The 21,950-nt window shown below is 37.6% G+C and overlaps 1 protein-coding gene across 1 annotated transcript in view; it reads right to left on the reverse strand.

The window, feature by feature from the left end:
- The window catches only part of LOC149789483 (uncharacterized), a 170,845-nt gene extending 150,069 nt beyond the window's left edge, over positions 1-20,776 (reverse strand). The window contains exon 1 of the mRNA XM_089971499.1: positions 20,625-20,776. The gene's annotated coding sequence lies outside the window, so the exon portion shown is untranslated. The remainder of the gene's footprint in view (positions 1-20,624) is intronic.
- Positions 20,777-21,950: the final 1,174 nt, after the last annotated feature.

The following is a 21,950-nucleotide window of genomic DNA, read 5'->3' on the forward strand; positions in this document are numbered from 1 at the left end:
TTGGCTCTAAGATGAATTTGTGTGTCACTTAGGACCAACTAGACTTTGAGATTAATGTGTGTATAATTTAGGACCAACTAGACTTTGAGATTAATGTGTCTGTGACATTTACAACCACCTAGACTATAAGACGGGTGCACAACTTTTTTTGGCCAAAGGCCAGATTGCATTTTCAAGGACCACTCAAGGGCTGCAAACATGATGCTATATGTTCTGTAAAACAGCGTCTTGGTAACTAAATTAACGTTAATAAATGTTGTAATAAACTACTGCTTGACATGAAGGTTTTATGTAATTTTATCTTTAGTAACCCAATGGCTTTCTAATTACTTTAATATAATTACTGTTCTGTGTTGTTTTAATTTGCCCTGAGGACCGGACAGAACACGTTTGCTGGCGGGATCTGGCCTGTGGGCTGCAAGTTGTGTACCCCTGCTATAAGATGAATGTGTGTGTCACTTAGGTCCAACTAGACTTTGAGATTAATGTGTGTCATTAGTTTCAAGGCAATCCTCCAAGTAGTTCAGGTGGAGTAGCAACAAGAAAATTGTGCTAATATCTGGACAGGCAACTGATGGACTTCAAACAACAGACAATCAACAGCAAACCACCTCGTATGCTTTCTGGTCTGTGACAAGTACAGCTAAATCAGCTTGATTTAAGGTAAATGATTCACAATTAAATGCTTGTAGATACGCCGTTAAGAAAGATTATGTTTATCTGCATATCATATAATTGTGATTCATACTATTCACTTGTATAAAAAATGATCCACTGAACTTTTTGTTTGTTTTTTCATGTAAGACCACTATGTATTCCATTCTGAATATTAATACTTTTCTTTACCAAACTATTCTTCTTTTTAAGTCACTTCTGTCATGGAGATGTTATACCCTTACTACTGTATTTCCCGTACTTACACAATACACCAGCAGACTAGACTCCATGATGTTCGCTTGACCTCTTATGGAGGTCAAGCGACACTTACCATAATCTGCCTATACATTATAGGATGGCACATCTGGCCCATCTTCACTAGCCAAGGTTCCGATGTGATAACCTTATCTACACCTTGGTATATCGAGTAGATATTTCTTTGCTTCAGATCTGTGAATTTCAGTGGATGTGGCAGCAAGCCACCGCATCCAATAAAAATTGAATTATTTCAAATTTGAATACTATTCCTACATGATCACGACAAAAGGATCACACAACTTGAGCTGGCTGATAAATAAGCTATTTTCCACTGCAGGTCAGTGTTTGTACAAATACATTTCACTCATATACATCTGTAGTGGCTTCTCTCTGGTACATAGTCACACTTTCAATTTTAAACTTTCAAAGTATCCTTTTTAGGTCCATTTTCAGCCAATGTACAAAGCACCATGCTACTGGTTAGTTGGCATTACATACTAAGGGAGGCAACTCATGAAATCCAATAGATGTTGCAAGGACAAAGCATATATATATATATATATATATATATATATATATATATATATATATATATATATATATATATATATATATGTTTGATCTGCCAAGGTGTGGATAGAGTTATCATATCAGAACCTTGGCTAGCTAAGATGCATTCAGTCAATGTCTTTCTATCCTGATGATGTTTTTGGTCTGTGATCTCAACAGTACTAATGTGGTGTATAACTGATTCATACTGTCAGATTTTCATATAGGCTGCCTATTAAATCACCTGGCTAATGGTGTGCTTGTTTACATAATATAATCAATTTGAGAGACAATGTAATCAATTTGTGGAATAAATGGATGAGAAAATAAGCAAGTTTTGCCAAAGTCTATTACTACGAACAGTGTTGAATTTCAAAACACATCACCCAAATAGAATGTCTGATACCTGCACTGAATTGGTTAAAATGGAAATCATACAAATATGGTACACTATTTGGAAAATTGCCATCATTTGTTGTTCAATTGAAATGTTTAAATATTTGTTTTATAAAGGTTCAGTTATTCTAATTCATCTGATATTTGAATCAATATGAAAAGATATGATATTCAAATATGATTAATTATCTAAAATGGCAACAAAGACACAAACATTCATATTTCTCTTTTCAGTTATCACATTTCTATTATTTAGTTAATATCTGGCATGGCAAAAAGGACAAAAACATTATTCACATTTCTGTATTCAGTTGTCACATTTCTGTATTCAGTTGTCACATTTCTGTATTAAACTGTCCCACTTCTGTATTCAGCTTTTATACTTCTGTATTCAGTTGTCACATTTCTGTATTCAGTTGTCACATTTCTGTATTAAACTGTCCCACTTCTGTATTCAGCTGTTATACTTCTGTATTCAGTTGTTATATTTCTGTATTCAACTGTCACATTTTTTTCTTCAGTTATCAACTAGATACAGTATCTGGCATAGCAAAGAGGGCTCTTATGTTAAGTGTTTAGGCTCAAATAAATAGCAACACAAGAAAGAATAAAAACAACAAGCTTTTAAAAATTTAACAAATAATTTGTATTTCCCTGGAAAAAAACACTATAAAAATGAAAAACAAGAACTCAAGGTTTTAAGAATCAAATCCAAAAATAATCCACGAATAAAATTTTACAAGTCCTAATAATGAAACATTCTAATGAATTCAAGCTCGAGTCCTGATGAAGAATCCAAGATGGCAGGCAATGACGTATGCTGTATCTAGTACATTGCTGTTGTCTACAGTTCCTTGTAAAAACACAAGAAAATAACACTCCGGTGTTGGAAATCCAAATAAAATTTTAAAGAAATATCTTTGTTCAAGAATTCTGTATGAGCACACAAATATTTCCAGAGAAACGAATTAATCTTTTAGAATCCAAATAATCTGAAGAAAAATTAACATAACGTGAAAACTGGCTACAACAGAAGAAACGACTTGACATCAAATGTTTTAAGTGCAGACTGAGAGATCTCTAAGCATCACTATTAAAACTAACTAAAGCTCAGTGACTTTCTGAATTAAGGTCAAGAACTATGTCAAGATATGATACAATGTTCTGTGTTTACGATCAAACTCTAAGGTCAAACTAACTTCTGGAAAATATCAAATTCCTAGTAAACAAAATTACATTACATTGACACGTAATGAAATTAAAAAATAAAAAGATTTTAAAACTTACAAACAATTAAATTAAATCAAATATACATAACTGGGCTCAAACATAAGTCAGATTTCAGTTGAAGTCCACTTTCAGTGAATATGCATCTTTACAAATTGTAACATTTAAAGATTGGAAAACAAAACTAAATATGCTTTTAAGGTAGCTTTAACAAATTTTCAGTCATATTACTATGACATCTGCAGTATTGTAGTTTATATTGATGTCTAGCACTGGGGCATCATGCTGCAGACACGTACCACCAGTAACATTATCCTGACACCAGGCCAACCAGTCCTAACACTAACCTCCCATTTTCACAAGTCTTTGGTATGACTCAGCTGGAATTCAACCCTGTGACCTCTGACATCTGAGGTGGACACTCTAACCAAAAGGCCATCTGAGTGGTCGTGACATAAAGTAACTTATCTGGTAAGATTTTAACAATTTAAGCATGATGTACACATGCACAAGGTTTATTGGCATGACAACATGATCCTGGCTATACAGTGCTAACTAGAAGTTCTACAAATGTATTATTATTATTATTATTATTATTGTTTAAGGAGGGTAACACAATTAGCTGAAGAACTAATCTACCTTGAGCCCCTCATACAAAGGAATTTATTTATTTTAAACTGCATCTCTGAAGCCACTGGATATATTGGGTCTGGAAGAAGGAACAAGTGTCAGTGGGCATTTCTAATGTCAACTGGAATACTGTTCCAAAATTCCAGAGTATTAGAAACTTTTTTGGAATAATTCCTTATTTGGTTTGGGAATTTTATACTGTTTGGTAGAAATGTAAATGTAGCAACTGCATAAACTTTAGGAAGACAAAACATAAACAAAAGAAAAAAGACAAAGATATTAAATTATAGAAAATAAGGTTGTAGGTAAGAAATAAAAATCATTGTCTTATAACAAACTGGATAAAACGTCCCAGATTTTCTCTGATGGATCAAATCTTTTAGAGTTTACATTAAAAACCTGTCTTGCAGAGTTCACATACAAAACCCTGTCTTACAAGATGAAAGATGACACTATATTTCTTCAAACCAGGATCTTTAAAATAAATGACACTGTAAAAGTTGACCTCTCAATCCATTACTAACACTCTCCACAGAAGGAAATGTAGAATGATTCCAATGACACATGTGACACATTTCATTTATTAGTGTATTGTTAAATTTTAAAAAAGTGATTAAAACAGAGTGATGGTTTAATGGCCACCATGAATTTTCAGGAATTCAAGATAAGACTATTTCTTCTTTATAACTCCTGGGTGTTGAAATTATATATGATATTCTTCAGTGATTTTTAATTAGCCACTGTGGAAGCTAACTATTTTCATTTAGAACCAACCAGACATCATTTAGTGAAAAGCCCATATCAATAGGAGTAGCAATATCAAAATTTTCAACATGACCATTGCTGCAGCCATAGTGGATGTAAGAGTGGCATCATTTTCATACAGGACAAAGACAGCTGCCTTTGTGGGCATTTTGGATATCAGATCAGTACAATTTTCATTTAGAACCAAATAGACACCATAGCCTAATGTTAATATGACAACCCATTCACAAGGACAAGCAACAACAAGATTTTCAAGGTGGCTGCTGAAGTTACCATACTGGATGTCTGAGTATTTTCATTAAGGACCATGTAGACCTTGTGATGAATGTATATGTTAAGTACATGTATCATGCATCACCTATGTATAAGTTTAGGAGAAGTAACGATAACAAACTGGGGCTAATGGACAAAGGACCATCTCCTGGATTAAAATGGACAGCCAGACACTGGACAACAGGTCATCACATAAGCTCTTCTGATCAATGATGAGAAATGATAAAAACAGAGACTACTTGCCTAGTTGCCATCTTGGCATCCATCCGTCTACGGGAGACGATGGCATAGCTCCAAAGTACGCTTTTGCTTATCCTTCTTTTTAGCTCTCTTTTCAGCTTGCTTTATTCTTCTCTTTTCCTCTGCGTTTTGAACTCCCTGCCTGACAGCTAGACGCCAGCTGGAACGGTTGTTTGCACAGCTCTCCCAGTCATTGACATTGATGTTTGCTGTCTTCATATCCTTCTTGCAAACATCTTTGTAGCACAGATGTGGTCGTCCAGTTGGTCATGCACCTTCTGCTAACTCCCCATATAACAGGTCCTTGGGAATGCGACCTGGGTCCATTCTCTTGACATGGCCAAGCCAGCGAAGGCGCCTCTCGCTGAGTATGGAGAACATGCTGTTCATGTTGTCGCATTCTAGAACCTCTGTGTTGGGTACTTTGTCCTGCCACTGGATGTGCAGAATGCGCCGCAGACATCTCAGGTGGAAGCTGTTGAGTTTCCTCTCGTGTCTTGCATAGGTGGTCCATGTTTCGCTGCTGTAGAGAAGTGAGCTGAGCACACATGCTTGGTAGACATGCAGTTTGGTCTTCTCTGTGAGGTTGGGGTTGTTCCAGACCCTCTGGTTAAGTCTGGCCATCACTGCTGCTGCCTTGGCAATCCTGCCGCCCACCTCAGAAATTAATGGAGAGTGAGCTGGAGATGTTAGACCCGTGGTATGTGAAGTTCTCGACAACTTCCAAATTGTACCCATTGATGGAGACAGAGGGAGGGGAGTCTGTGTCCTGTGCCATGACATTCGTTTTCTTCAAACTGATGGTCAGTCCAAATTCCTTACATGCATGGGAGAGGCAGCATACCAGCTGCTGAAGTCCATCTTCCGTGTGTGATGTCAAGGCTGCATCGTCGGCAAAGAGCAATTCACAGATGAGTACCTCTGTGACTTTAGTCTTAGCACGGAGACGGGCGATGTTGAACAGCTTGCCGTCAGCCCTGGTATGGATGTACACTCCCTCGCTGCAGTCCTTGAATGCGTACTGGAGAAGCATGGATAAGAAGATGGCAAAGAGCGTCGGTGCAAGGACACAGCCTTGTTTGACTCCGCTAATGACTGGGAATGCTTCAGATGTTGCGCCACTGAAGCACACTGTGCTGTGCATGTTCTCGTGGAACGACATAATGACAGCAAGCAGACGTGGGGGGCAGCCGATCTTCTGCAGGAGTCTGAAGAGTCTACTCCGACTAACCATGTCAAACGCCTTCGTCAGGTCTATGAAGGCAATGTAGAGGGGCGACACTTCTCCTGCAGCTGACATAGTGAGAAGATCTTGTCTACAGTTGACCTGCCGGCTCGAAATCCACACTGGGACTCTGGGTAGACGCAGGAGGCTAGGATCTGCAAGCACGCCAAGGCAACACGGGCGAAGGCCTTTCTGACGATGCTGAGGAGGGAGATGCCCCGATAGTTGTTGCAGTCGCTACGGTCTCCTTTGTTTTTGTACAAAGTGACGATGTTGGCATCACGCATGTCCTGTGGGATGTATCCCTGTTCCCAGCAAAGGCAGAGGAGTGTGTGTTGGGGCTGGAGCAGTGCTGGTTTTCCGCTCTTGAGGACTTCAGGCGGAATGCTGTCGCTTCCAGGAGCCTTCCCACAGGCAAGGCAATCGATGGCTTTTCCGAGCTCTTCCAGGGTTGGCTGTGTGTCTAGCTCCTCCATGACAGGCAGGTCTGGAATGGTGTCCAGGGCAGTTCCAGTGACACTGGTTTGGGTTGCATATAGCTCGAGATAGTGCTCAACCCATCACTGCAGTTGTTTCCCCTGGTCTGTGATGACTTCGCCCGTCTTGGACTTGAGGGAGGCGGTCTTGTAGCTGGGGGGGCCTGTCGCCTTTTTGATACCCTCATACATCCCTCTTGTATCCCCGGTGTCAGCAGCTGTCTGTATACTGTTGCAAAGGTTCAGCCAGTAGGTGTTGGCACAGCGGCGGGCGGTCTTCTGGGCGTTATTCCTTGCAATCCTGAGGGCTTGTAGTGTTCTGGGGCTAGGTGCAGCCTTGTATGCCAGGAGGGCTTTCCTCTTTGCCTCAGTCATGGGCTCCATCTCCTCCCAGTTTGCCTCATACCAGTCGACATTCTTTCGCTCCCTCTTCCCGTAAGCTGTGATGGCTGAATTGTACACAGAGTCACGGATATTGGACCACTTGGAATCAATGGTGTCATCAGGTGTCACTTTGTGAGGGCTTCCTTCAGTTTGCTGATGAACTGCTGTGTTTTCTCTGGGTTGCCTGCACAGCAGGTGTTGATATGTGGGTGACCCTTCTTCTTGGCATGGTGCAGCTTCTTGGGTAATATTCGCACCTTGCCGGCCACGAGGGAATGGTCCGTGTCACAATCGGCACTGTGGTAGCTGCGGGTAAGGAGGACACTGGCCAGTTCTGCACGCCTGGTGATGACGAGGTCTAGCTGGTGCCAGTGGCGTGAACGTGGGTGTCTCCATGACACCTGGTGGATCTCCTTGCATTTGAAGAAAGTGTTGGTCACACATAGGCTGTGGGAGCAGCACATCTCCAGCAGTCGCTGACCATTCTCGTTTATCTTGCCCCTTCCGTAAAAGCCGAGACAGGTGGACCAGGCCTCATGGTCAGCTCCCACTCTAGCATTGAAGTCTCCTAGTAAGTAAAGGCTTTGATTGTTGGGGATACTGGATATTGCCTGATCCAGAGCCTCATAAAACTTGTCTTTCTCCTCGTAGGTGGAGTAGAGGGTTGGGGCGTACACACTGAAGATGTTGACCGGGCCTAAGGATGTTGACAGCCGGAGGGCAAGGATTCTCTCAGTACCTGATGATGGAGGTTCAATGAAGGCGATTAGCATGTTCTTGATGGCAAAGCCTACACCATGCTGCCTAGGTTCATCCAAGGGCTTCCCCTGCCAAAAGAATGTGTAATTGGCTTCCCTGATGGTGCCGCTGTCAGCCAGTCGGGTCTCCTGGAGGCAGGCAATGTCGATGTTCAGTCGGGAGAGTTCTCTGTCAATGACGGCAGCCTTCCGTGCATTGTCGATCTGCTGTAGGTCAGTGGTCAATCCAGGACACATGGTCCTGATGTTCCAGGTTGCAAAACGAAGAGTTGGAGTCTTTTTATTTCTTCTTTTAGTCTTTCCTGGTGCAGAGTTTTGTGGCCCACTTGTCGAGATGGTTCTCTAAGCTCCACGCACCCAGTGAAGCAGGCAGGCCATGGCGGGCAGCACCTTACTGACTGGGGGCTGCCCAGCTTGAGGTGGGCGGTAGCTGTCCAGTGAGACCTGATGATCTCTCCCACCGTCAGAAGCAACCCCTGGCGCCAAGCTCTACGCCAATCGAGCTTTGACTTAGAACCGGTAAACTGCTACTTCTCGTGTTGTGCCGATGCTGTACGACGACGCTAGAGTGTCATCTCCAGTGGAGCTATGAAGCCTGGGCAGGGTGGTATGGAGTACATGCCATAGTAGTTGCCATAACTGACATGTATCCATTCACCAGACAAGGAAGCCATACATGTATTAGTATCAACCTAGAGGTATCAGAGTTGACTTCATGTGCTTGCTTTCTTCAGAGAAATGTTAGTATCTCAACATATCCAAGACATGTCACTGTCCAGTGTAACTTGGTTATAAGTGCAAGAAGTTATCATCATAAAAAGAATTGATTTCATTATCTGTGAAACTCAGTTCATGAGACTAGATGTTAAAGTGACAAGGTAACTACCCGTAAGAGAAAACTGAGGATTGAGAAATCTGGGCCATACTGTGGTGCATTCACTAGCAAGCATGTATTTGACCTCCATTCCTGGTCCTGACTTTTAGGCAGATTTACTGTAACATGAGAGTAGGCATAAAATGGCAGGCATATTTAGGCATATTTACTGTAACATGAGTGTGGACATAAAATGGCAGGCATATTTAGGCAGATTTACTATAACATGAGAGTAAGCATAAAATGGCAGGCATATTTAGGCAGATTTACTGTAACATGAGAGTAGGCATAAAATGGCAGGCATATTTAGGCAGATTTACTGTAACATGAGAGTAGGCATAAAATGGCAGGCATATTTACTGTAACATGAGAGTAGGCATATAAAGCAGGCATATTTAGGCAGACTTACTGTAACATGAGAGTAGGCATGTAAAGCAGGCATATTTAGGCAGACTTACTGTAACATGAAAGTATGCATATAAAGCAGGCATATTTAGGCAGATTCACTGTAACATGAGAGTAGGCATAAAATGGCAGGCATATTTAGGAAGATTTACTGTAACATGAGAGTAGACATAAAATGGCAGGCATATTAAAAAGACAATGAGGCACTTTCAAGACAAATAACACAAATGATTTAATACTATTTTAGTTATTGGATTCATTAATGATCAAATATAAAAATTTCTTGTTAAGTACAGTAGTTTTATTTTTTGAATGGACTGATGATAAAAGGGTTAAAAGTGTGAGAATTGGCATGAATGGTGTAGATTTTAAAAAATCTGACATGACTCCTTGTAATTTCCTTCAGGAGATGTGTTGACTCCATAGGTAATTTTTCACAGCATGAGAAAGCTAAAAAAACATTCATATACCAAAAGAATGAATTGTCTGTGTGTAGGAGAAGGTTGTGTTGATTACATGATGCTGCAGTGGATTAAAGAGTTTTATCTCAAGTACACAGTTTTATATTTTTTTAAAATTAAATTACAGTTGGAGTGCATTTCTGTCACGTAATTTTTGAATGATTTAAATGGTGTCCCACAACTTACAACTTGAAGGAAAAAAAATATCTATCCCAGAACATACAGTGCACAAAACAAAATTACTTTAGAAATTCATTTATGGTATCCCAGAAATTATGGTTTCCAACATATACAGTAAATACGACCAAAAGTGATAGCCATACACTGTGGTGTAGTACTAAATAAAGAAGTGAGAGAACACAATAAGAAAGTGAGGGAATGCTTGTTACTCAGATGCCGGGAGTGGGGGTGGCAAGCACAAAAAAAGGGGATGCACAAATAAGTAAAGGAACATGGTTCCCACACATTCCCACAGCACTACACCATTGTATACATATTTTATTTATTCAAATATGACCAACTAGACATCAGCAAAAACCCAACAATGACGAAATCATTCATTCAGGAGATAACAAGATTTTCTAGATGGCCATTTTACTGGATGTCAAAGTAGCACCATTTTCATTAGGCCAACTAAACAAGATAAGAATACTTTAGTAAAATCACCATGTTGATATACCAGTCCATTCAGGATGAAAAGCAATAACAAGATTTAAAGATGGCCACTATCTTGACACTATTAGACATGCAAGTAGTACTATTTTCATCTAGAGCCAACCAGACATCGTAAGAATTCTACAGATAAAAACCCCTTGATAATATTACTTTTTTGTTTTGTTTAGGACAGGTAGCAATAACAAAAATTTTGAGGATGGTCACTGTGATGCCCATCATATTGGACATCAAAGTGACACCATTTTCATGTAGGACCAACTTGACACAGTCTTCTGGTGAAAACCCCTTGCCGATATGACCATCTATTCAGAAGGTGTAGTGAAAACAAAATTAAAATAATTGGTCACTGTGTTGGCCATACTGCATGTCCAAGAAGCACCATGTTCATCTGAACCAAACTAGACCACAGGATAAAAGTGTATGCAAAGTTTCATGGCAATTTTCCATGTCATTTAGAAAGAGTAGCAATAACTTTGTTAGCAGACAGATGGACAAGGACAAAAATCCCTTCCAAAAGCTCTCTTGGATATATAACCAGTAGGGCTTAAAATGATTTTGTAATCTGAAAACCTTGTACTAAAGCATATAGAAAATATGGTATTCTATTTCCATGTACCAGGCTGTTTAATAACAGTAAAACAAAATAATAATAATAATAATAATAATAATGATGATGACTTAATTTAAAGAAGCTCATTTGATAAACAAAATAATCATTCATGAAGCGTTCTACAATTACATGAATTACATTTACATATATATAACTTGTGGTGTCTTTGAATATTAAACTAAATAACTGATCTACTACATGTACTTAAGACTACTGTATATAGATCCAAGAAAATTCCACAGGTTATTAGAGTTGTGTACCATGAACAACTTTATACCACGGTATACTGTGGTATTTATAAACATACCATGATACCTACCATGGTAACCTGCAGTTGTATTAGGAACCAACAATTTAATGTTCTGACACAGGGGTAGGACACTATTTTTTTTTTTTAAATTCATCTGTCAACAGCTGGAAAAAATATATAGCTCTGATTTATAGGAAAATAACACTGCAACATACCCATTATATTTAAAAAAATTTAAAAAGTTATTCTGAGAAAAAAGAAAATAAAACATCATTGCTCAAAAGAAAATTGCAGCAACCCACAAAAAATTAAATGGTCAGTCAATGAATTTGCTAACAAGTTGTAATCTAAACAGTGTAATTAAAGTCAGTAGATTAAGTTTACACTATACATGTAGCTGACACCATGTCAAAGACATTGTGCTGCCATTAGAGTTTAGTCATAACAAATACCAAGGGATGACACTGCAGCCAACAATTTACTAGCTATATTATTGATGTAATTAATGGACAGGTAACTCTGAGAGGAAGGCCAACACCAATGCAAGGTGTTTAACAGACAGGCCAGTAAACAAGATAACACACTGACTCAACAAATGAGAAAATAGAGAAACAGCTAGTAAAATTTAAGCAGAAAACAACTGCTCTTCTGAAAAACTTTGGACAATTTGCAGTCTTACAAAAGCATACTTGTTTCTTAATCCAAAATGTTTCCCAAAAATTTTGGATTTGAACCAAATATCTTTCATAACATCCCTTTTGTAGACCATGTTCACATACCTGACATGAGTCCAATATGTAATTAAAGGATGGATCATGAATAGAATTCTATTTGCAAAATTAGTTTGTGACAAATACAACTGTTTTGTAAAACAAAAGTAATAATTTGTTTTAATCATTTTGTCATGTAAAAGAAAAACATTCTATTAATAGCATTAAACTCATAACAATATGACTCAGGGAGTTCCATACATTCCTTATTGACACAAACTATCAAAGAACGAGTATTGTGAAAAGTACCATGGTGTGCACTACCTGAAAAAATACCATGGTAAACTGGTATAATGGTAATACAGTGCACCTCTACAGATTAGCTACAAAAACTGACATTTTTTTCATAATACTTAGAATTTGCTTAAGTTAATTTAGTTCATACATAAGTTTATTTAGTTCATACATAAGTTTATTTAGTTCATACATAAGTTATTTAGTTCATACATAAGTAAATTTTACACAGATTGAAATTACTTGTAAGATAATCAAGATCCATAGCAGAAAAAGATTTGTAAACCCTTTTGAAGTTGGTTCTCTGCCTAAATGGAAACCACCAAAGTTTTAAAGAAATTCCTTGAATGTTTTAAATTTTCTGTAATGGTGCCCATGTCTGAGGGTAGATTGGCATGATTTATAAAAAGTCTGAAGTTTTCATACCAGTATGAAAACTGCCATGAAGCTGAACCATTTTCACATGGGATCCCTTAGGAAACTGATGTGAAATCAGATGGCAGGACAAGGTCCCAGACATGCAGGTTCTCACAAAGGCACATTCCAAGCGTCCGAACCCTGCCGATGAAACACTGTTGACAAGGGCAGACAACGTGACCAGGAAGTCTGAAAAGTGACTATCAAAGATCTTCTACGGCGACTGAAGGTGGGAAAGCAATCTCAGGGTGGTTAAAGGAAACACTTCAAAAATTATAAATTCCCTCAAGTAATTCCTAACACACTTCAGCACAGAACCCGAGTCTTGGAAAGATGTCACAGGGTTGCTGGCATAGTTTCCCCCATACTGGAGCTACAGATTTTCAACTGCAGAGACTGCAGAAGAACAAGTAGCATAATATAGAAAAGCAGCACATCCTCTATTGATCAGGCAAACCCAAGCAGCATCTTCTTTCAAGTGTACCAATGACAGTTCAGGACACAAACTGACCTGATCGGCCACTCACATACTCACAGAAACCCAACCAGTCAGTGACATCTTTTGGTCAAATTCTGTTTAGTGGTTTAGTAGAAGAAGCCATTTAAAAGTTTTTCTGTGCTGAGTAATGACCAGACATGATTTTGGTCTTCCACAAAAAAAGCTGAACAAATTTTAAGGGGGGTCTGGGGGTCCTCCCCCAATGAGGTCTTGAGGGGCAGCACCCCCGATCCGAAGGTCGAGAGGCCTGAAGGCCCCCAACCCAAAACGCATTCTACCCTCATAAAAAAACTGTTCCTGGTGCAACTTATGATCATAAAATAAACCAAAATAATCATTTGCAAAACTAATAAAGTCGTAAAAAAAATTCAACTTGACTTCAATAATTTTACAATATTTATAGTCACATGAATTTGTTCTCCAATACTACTGATGTTGAAGTTATTTCATGTGCATGTCAGTGTTCACACTGTAATTAAGTCACAATAATTTCTCAATTTTTGCAGCAAATATATTATACTTCTCTCTTTTCATAAAAAATCTGTAAAATAAACATACAAGTGCCTCAACTTTATACAAATAATCCCATACATTCACTTGTTTTTTCCCCAATGGACCCAACCTGTTGATATGCCAGTCGAGCTTATTTGCACCGTTGTCCAAAATTATTTAGCCTTGCTTTTTGTTGTTGTTGTTGTAGGGTTTAATGCCATTTTTCAGCACACAATAGGCTATCATGGTGGCCAGTATTAATGGTGGAGGAAGAACTCAGGGAAAATCCCAGAAAGAACCACCGACCCATGAGAAGCTACTGGCAAGCTTTCTCACATACCCACATTGGCTGAATCCAAGACTCGAACCCACACAGACAGAGGTGAGATGGCAGTGATTCGTAATGGACCACTCAGCCACTCAGGGCCCCCCCTTCCTTTTTGTCACCACTGACTTTTTAGGCTCAATGTGCAACTGTTTTGTTTCCTTCTCAATGAGTCTTTTTCCTTTCAAAATGGTGCTTGTATTGATGACATGTTGTATGCATCTTCTGACAGAGGGCTACATCTGTTATCTCATGCAAGAAACCTTTCTACCTATAGTAATTAATTGCACTTTTTCCAGACGCCTTCTGAGCTTAAATTTTTCCATATGCAGCTTCTTTTGTAGGTACTGTTTCAAACTCTTCCAACTGTGATTACCAAAGAGCAGAGGTCACAAAATGCCAGTCATCCAGTGTTCAGTTTTCTTATAAACTGACCAACTAAATTTCCATCAACTTTTCGCTCCAGCCATTCCCATTTCCAGGCGGGTTTTTTTTAATAACCTTTATCTAAACTTTTCGAGCCATGGTCTCTCTCAACAACTCAAGATGCCATGTTTTGCAAGTGTCACGTTTGCCTGCCTGCGATTACGTAAGTCAGGAACAAAGGAATGGATTAGCACAATGAGTATGTTGACCCTGCACTATTACGGCGATTTTGTTTGTATAAGAACCCTTCGTTAGGTGTTAACACTAGCATATGGATGTTAAAAGCTTTCTTCTAAGAACAAAGGACCCTTGATGCTATTGTAAATCTCTCCGCTTGACAGATGGCCTGAGGCACGTCTGTTAAGCTGGACCGACGGGGGGTAGAATTGATATCCAATCAGAACTGAGGAAGGGTGGGGCCATCAATTCGAATCAGAACTTAACAGTCATTTGAACTGATAACGAATTAGTGATTTGTAAGCTGTCGTACTGGTAAAGCAGAATATACTCACTCCGAGGGAGCCACTCATGATTTGGCGGGAAAACTCTTAGTACATTCTAAGGACAAAAAGCTCCGTAAAGGTCAGTGAGTTATTTGCTCGATCGTTGTAGAATGTTACCTCATTGTAATTGTAATTAAGTGCAGTATGTATATTTACTTACTAGAATCATTAGCACGTAGAATTATGCTTGCATTGTTTAATTTACATACGTACTTGAGTAATGAGCTATGATTATTTAGATTGCTCGCTCGTCAGAATTAGTATTGAATTTCACTATTTAGTTACTTCGTAGTAAACTAGTGTATTTATTCATGTGATATTCTAGATTTTGCAATTGTTGAATTAAATTGTAACTTTGGAAATAGTTACACTGTGTAAATTTAAATAATATGAATATCTGAATACTTGTGTACAGTTGTGGGAGTGTAATGTACAGAAATGCATCGGATTATTGTGATAGTGTTGAGAATAATGAGATTAAGAATATATATATATATATATATATATATATATATATATATATATATATATATATATATATATATATATATATATACTGATGTGACGCAATTTAGTGATTACTGTATGATAAGTAGGATACTGCTCTTATTGCAAAGTTGTTTTATAAGAACGTGTGTGTTTTTCGCTGTGCACGAATGCATGACCAAAGATGTAGATAACCTTGATCTGATGATTGATTGATTGTTGATTTAGTGTGAGCGAGATGGCTAACACAAATGGTAACGTTCTTGTGTTTTTCGTAGGAAGCTTTTGGGGACAGAGTAGTGAAGTCCTGAGTCTCAGAGAGACAGGATAGAAATAGGCGGAGAATGCCAGAAGGAGAAAAAGAGAATAGAATTAGGTGGGGAACAAGCCTCGTTGAAGGAAAGAGAGAAAGAAAAGGAGGAGGAGAAAGGAAGACAAAAGGGGAGGAGGACAGGAAGAATCGGAGAACGCCGGAAGGAGGAAAGCAATTGGCGTAGTAAACTCAGATGAGTAGAAACCAAGTACAGGGGAAAACCATCTCACACTAAAATCACATGATGAAATAGGTTGTCACATGGTCGAGAGGAAGCAGATTGGTTGAGAACTTAATATCGTTTAATTTGTATTATGTATTAAACTGTTATTCTTTCGGATTTCACCCTTGTGTTCCTAATAATTTAACTGTCGGTATTGCTGACTGGGGGCTCGGAGCTTTACCTCCCTCTATCACTAATTTTACTTCCTACAAAACGAGCCAGGGTGGGAATTCCACAGTAATTCAAATAAATTTGGGAGCACCCCACCCCAACGCATAACAGTGAGTCACATAGAACTTCACAGCAAGCATGCTTCTTCTTTCCACTGCCATCAGTTTCCATTACACAAAGATTCACTGGATGAATTTAAACCTTTGACCAATCAGAGTACTCTTTACGAGAGTCATGTGCTAACTAATATATGGAATAAATAGTTTACAAGGGTCGTTGCAGAATGGAAACAGACAGACCGTTTTTAAAAAACCAGATTGGAGATGATAAAAAAAATGAACTATATCAAAAAAAATCTGATTCAAGTCAGGAGAAAAGCGGAATTCCGCTTTAAAATGGAGAAATATCATGTCTGAATGACATCCACATTTGATGGCAGATGGACATATGAGACCGATCAATTTTCACGAGGGGAGCCACATGAGAATCTATGTAAACAGCATTTCCAGCCCGCCCCCCCAAAAAAAATTGACTCTTGCTCTGATTTGGCGGGGGGGAATGCTGCTATCAATCATAACAAGAAAAAAAAACATCTTGAAATGAAAGAATACAAATTCCAGCTCAAAAAATCCTAGGCCCCAAACAGAAAAAGAAATGACCCTTAATGGAAAAAATATTCAAGCCCTCAATGCCAGGATGCTTTCTACCAAATTAGGTAAAATTCTGTTAAACAGATTTAGAGAAATCAGTTATAAAAATTTTTTTATCTGTAGTAAAGGTTGCCATATTTGATAGTGGATTGGCATCACTGAGAGACAGACTGCTACACATGTGAGAAAAATTCACACCATATGAGAAAATTTCACACTGTCACCTGTGATTTCAGTTGATTTCTGCTGAAGAGCTTCCAAGGAGAAGACTAAAATGTTTGTCACAAGATGCATGGATCCACAATGGAAAATGTGCAGAATGAACAAAGGACTTCACTAACTTGATAACAATCAGCTCTAATACTTGGAGAAAACCTACATCATTGAAATGCTGCATGCTAGTTAAATAACCGAAGTTTAGAATGTTCTAACTTCATTATAATGAAAGTTATGGTGCATGATTTTAAGATTCCAAGCTTGACCTTGACTTTCATGCTTGAAAAGAATTAGGAACGCAGGATGTATTTATAAAGCACCCTATTCCACAAATGCCTTCCAATCAGGATACACAATGTTTAAAACTTTGCACAAGACAAAGAAAATTCAGTAATGCATGAGAAACACCGAGACAACAAAACATCCAATAAAACATTGCTGGGCAAAGTGACAATCATACTCCCTCAACTTATGTCAGAGGTTTTCACCATCAATGTTGTTTGTACATTTTTGTCATTATGGTAATTTCCTTGACAATACTGTTTTTCCTGAATTTCATATCAAGATGACAATAAGTATAAAAAGTATTCACCACTACATATTACGATACCCAATCAGGGTCCGCATTTACCACTACATATTTTGATATACAATCAGGGTCCACGTTTATCACTACATATTTTGATATCTAATCAGGGTCCACATCTACCACTACATATTTTGATATACAATCAGGGTCCACGTTTATCACTACATATTTTGATATCTAATCAGGGTCCACATCTACCACTACATATTTTGATATACAATCAGGGTCCACGTTTATCACTACATATTTCGATATCTAATCAGGGTCCACATTTACCACTACATATTCTGAGATACAATCAGGGTCCATATTCACCACTACATATTTTGATATACAATCAGGGTCCACATTTACAACTGCATATTCTGATATCCAATCTGGGTACACATTCATCACTACATATTTTGATATCCAATCAGGGTCCACATTTACAACTATATTTTCTGATATCCAATCTGGGTCCACATTCACCACTACATATTTTGATATAGTCAGGGTCCACATTTATCACTACATATTCTGATATCTAATCAGGGTCCACATTCACCACTACAAATTTTGACATACAATCAGGGTTCACATTTTCCACTACATAATTTGATATACAATCAGGGTCCACATTTACCACTACAAATTTTGATATACAATCAGGGTCCACATTTACCACTACAAATTTTGACATACAATCAGGGTCCACATTTACCACTACATATTTTGACATACAATCAGGGTCCACATTTACCACTACAAATTTTGACATACAATCAGGGTCCACATTTTCCACTACATATTTTGATATACAATCAGGGTCCACATTTACCACTACAAATTTTGACATACAATCAGGGTCCACATTTACCACTACATATTTTGATATACAATCAGGGTCCACATTTACCACTACAAATTTTGACATACAATCAGGGTCCACATTTTCCACTACATAATTTGATATACAATCAGGGTCCACATTTACCACTACATATTTTGATATACAATCAGGGTCCACATTTACAACTGCATATTCTGATATCCAATCTGGGTACACATTCATCACTACATATTTTGATATCCAATCAGGGTCCACATTTACAACTATATTTTCTGATATCCAATCTGGGTCCACATTCACCACTACATATTTTGATATAGTCAGGGTCCACATTTATCACTACATATTCTGATATCTAATCAGGGTCCACATTCACCACTACAAATTTTGACATACAATCAGGGTCCACATTTTCCACTACATATTTTGACATACAATCAGGGTCCACATTTACCACTACAAATTTTGATATACAATCAGGGTCCACATTTACCACTACAAATTTTGACATACAATCAGGGTCCACATTTACCACTACATATTTTGACATACAATCAGGGTCCACATTTACCACTACAAATTTTGACATACAATCAGGGTCCACATTTTCCACTACATATTTTGATATACAATCAGGGTCCACATTTACCACTACAAATTTTGACATACAATCAGGGTCCACATTTACCACTACATATTTTGATATACAATCTGGGTCCACATTTACCACTACAAATTTTTCATACAATCAGGGTCCACATTTTCCACTACATAATTTGATATACAATCAGGGTCCACATTTACCACTACATATTTTGATATACAATCAGGGTCCACATTTTCCACTACATAATTTGATATACAATCAGGGTCCACATTTACCACTACATATTTTGATATACAATCAGGGTCCACATTTACCACTACATATTCTGATATCCAATCATTGTATTAATCCTTTGAGTCATATAATATAGCAACAAAAGAATACTCAATAAAATTATGAAAATATTATGTTTCTCAGAGTATGAGAAAAATTGCTGTATGACTTTTATTAGTAATTAGACTAGCTCAATTCACTTCTAACAAGTTTAATTTGTGATTGGATTACAAATGCAAGGGAGTTTACTCCACGAAATGTAATTAACGAAATTTTAAAAAATGTTCAATTGATACAAAATATTTATTAAATAAAACAAAATACTTTAAGTTCAAACTTTTACAAAATGCTCCATTTTTGTTTGCTGATTCCCCCTTTGTGAAGGGTGGGGTAGGTAGTTTGCTATGGCTGAGATGCAGTGTTGTTTGACATGATGTACTGAAGATGCAGATTCCAGAAAAATTAAGTTTAAAAAATCTGGTCATCACATTTACTGAGACATGGATTTTTTTCATGAGCTGATTGCAAACTACACTATTTTGCAATAATTAACAAGACACAAAATTTGAAAATACTGTCGTACTCTAAATAAGGAAACAGTCAATGATTTGAAAGGTGGGTGATATTAATGAGAGAAAAGATGAAGTTAAGTTTTTCTCACAAAATACTGAGCCAAAAGGACAATTAATAAGGTGACCATTTGCATTACATCGCCCCCTAGTATGAACCTGTTCATATGCAATGTTTGTAATAATTCTGAAAAATAATCATTTTTATTGGGTATATCATGCATGAAATCTTTATGTATATTCAACAAAATAATGAAACACACATACACACATACATAGTACAGCTATCATAACCTTTTATTGTTGAGATCATTAATAATACATGCATGTCCTATGAATGTATGGTAAAATGTTTAATCATTCTTCTGAACTCCCACTAAATTCCTGAAGGACATTCGATTAAGGAGGTTCTACAGTAATAAACTAAAAACATTCCAAGGCTCTCAGGGGATTTCATAACCTCTATTCCTTCGAACTTTGTCTAATCGAGAGTAAACAGTTCTGACAGGGGTTATATACAATACCTGGAAATTGCAATACTTTCAAATAGTGAGAGAAAAAATGACTGTATTTCCCTTTGAAAAGCGATTGATTTAAATTCTACCCTATGCCTATGGTAATATGGGCTTACATATGTATGTATTGTACATGTTCAAAACAACTTTGATCTGTCTGTAACTTGGTTATTTACTTCCCCGAGACCGTTAGCCTGTAAACAGCCTGAAGGTTGTTGTCTGTGTGGGATATGTTTGCCACACACGTCCTAATGTCACTACATGATGTTCCTTCTACGTCTCATTTTCAAAAAGCATGGAAACAATGATATAACTCAAATACCAACAATCAAGCTATCAAATTTCGGCTGCAATCCATTCATAAATTTAATCAATCAGATGTCACTTGCTTCGAAACCTACCTGGCAAACTGTTCTTTGAGTTAGTCTATATCCTTAATGGTTTGGTCAAGCACCCACAAACATGAATCTATTATGAAGTCTGGACTCTGTGCCCAGGTAAGATAGGACAGAGAAGGGGGTACATGTTATTATCCACACTTTCGTTGTCCCCTCTGTACGATGATCACATGTGAAGTACTCACACGGAGATCTTTCAGGCAAGCAAACTATAGTCTGTATCAACATTTAAGCCTCAGGGAGCACACCACATGCTTTCGAGAAATCTAGGGAACGGGCAGGGGGATTAGATATTCACAACATCTGTGTAAATATGAAATGGTATGGTTTAATGCATGAAACAGTCAAGTAGCTGCTTTAATCAATGGTTTTAGAGTAAACTACCAAATACAAATGGATTTTTACAAGAGGCTAAAATTGCTTGAATTTTTCCATGATCTTTCTTAACACCACTGGTAAAGACAGATTCCTCAGTGAATTTTAAATGAATACAGAACATGAACGTGAGATAATTTCCATTACAATGCAAGATGTCTGAACAGCTTAATGGAAGGCAGTCTTTCTAAAAATGATACATTTAGAAGTTGTTATTAAGTATATACAGATATTCTGATTCTATGACATGAGTTAGTATTGTGTAATGTTTATCAAACCCCTAGATAGTATATCACAGTGACCCATTTTTGTGGTGCCAAATCTTCACTTCCTCATTGCAACTATGGGTCTAATATGTAAACAGGTTTTTAAATCTGAGGTTAGATAAAAAAAATTAGTGTTGAAAAAGAAAAACAAAGAAGAAAATAGGCAGTGTTCATATCTGAAATGTAAAGTCACAAGCCCAGTGGTTGCTACCTGATAATAATGAAAGGTAGTTTAGAAAAAAATGAGGTCACAAATACCCTCACCTGTATCCTTTTTTAAGAAATTCAAATACATATGATTATCACAGACACTTTCTTAAGAAATTCAAATACATATGATTATCACAGACACTTTCTTCACAGACTTGTTACTTTCAGTTTTCCAGCATTATATTTTTCAAATAAGTCACTGCAGAGTCGGACTACAGCATGCTTTTTAACAATTTCATTTTCAATTAAAATAACTGTGCCCACTATTCAAATTACAGTTATTTTAGTTGGCAAGGAAACAGTAGCAAACCATGTTGTCGGTCTTGGTAACTATTAATTCAGGGCATATAATGTTGGAAAAGTTAATATTTATTGCAGAAGAAAATAAAATTCATTACCCAAGTATCTGTATATCAGCCTCACCTGTCACTAGCCTTCCATAATGATATTTGGATTTCTTAGCAACCATTTCCCTCTA

Source organism: Sinohyriopsis cumingii, chromosome 10, assembly GCF_028554795.1.
Source record: "Sinohyriopsis cumingii isolate HCF-2022 chromosome 10, ASM2855479v2, whole genome shotgun sequence".
In the NCBI taxonomy this organism is placed as follows: Eukaryota; Metazoa; Mollusca; class Bivalvia; order Unionida; family Unionidae; genus Sinohyriopsis; species Sinohyriopsis cumingii.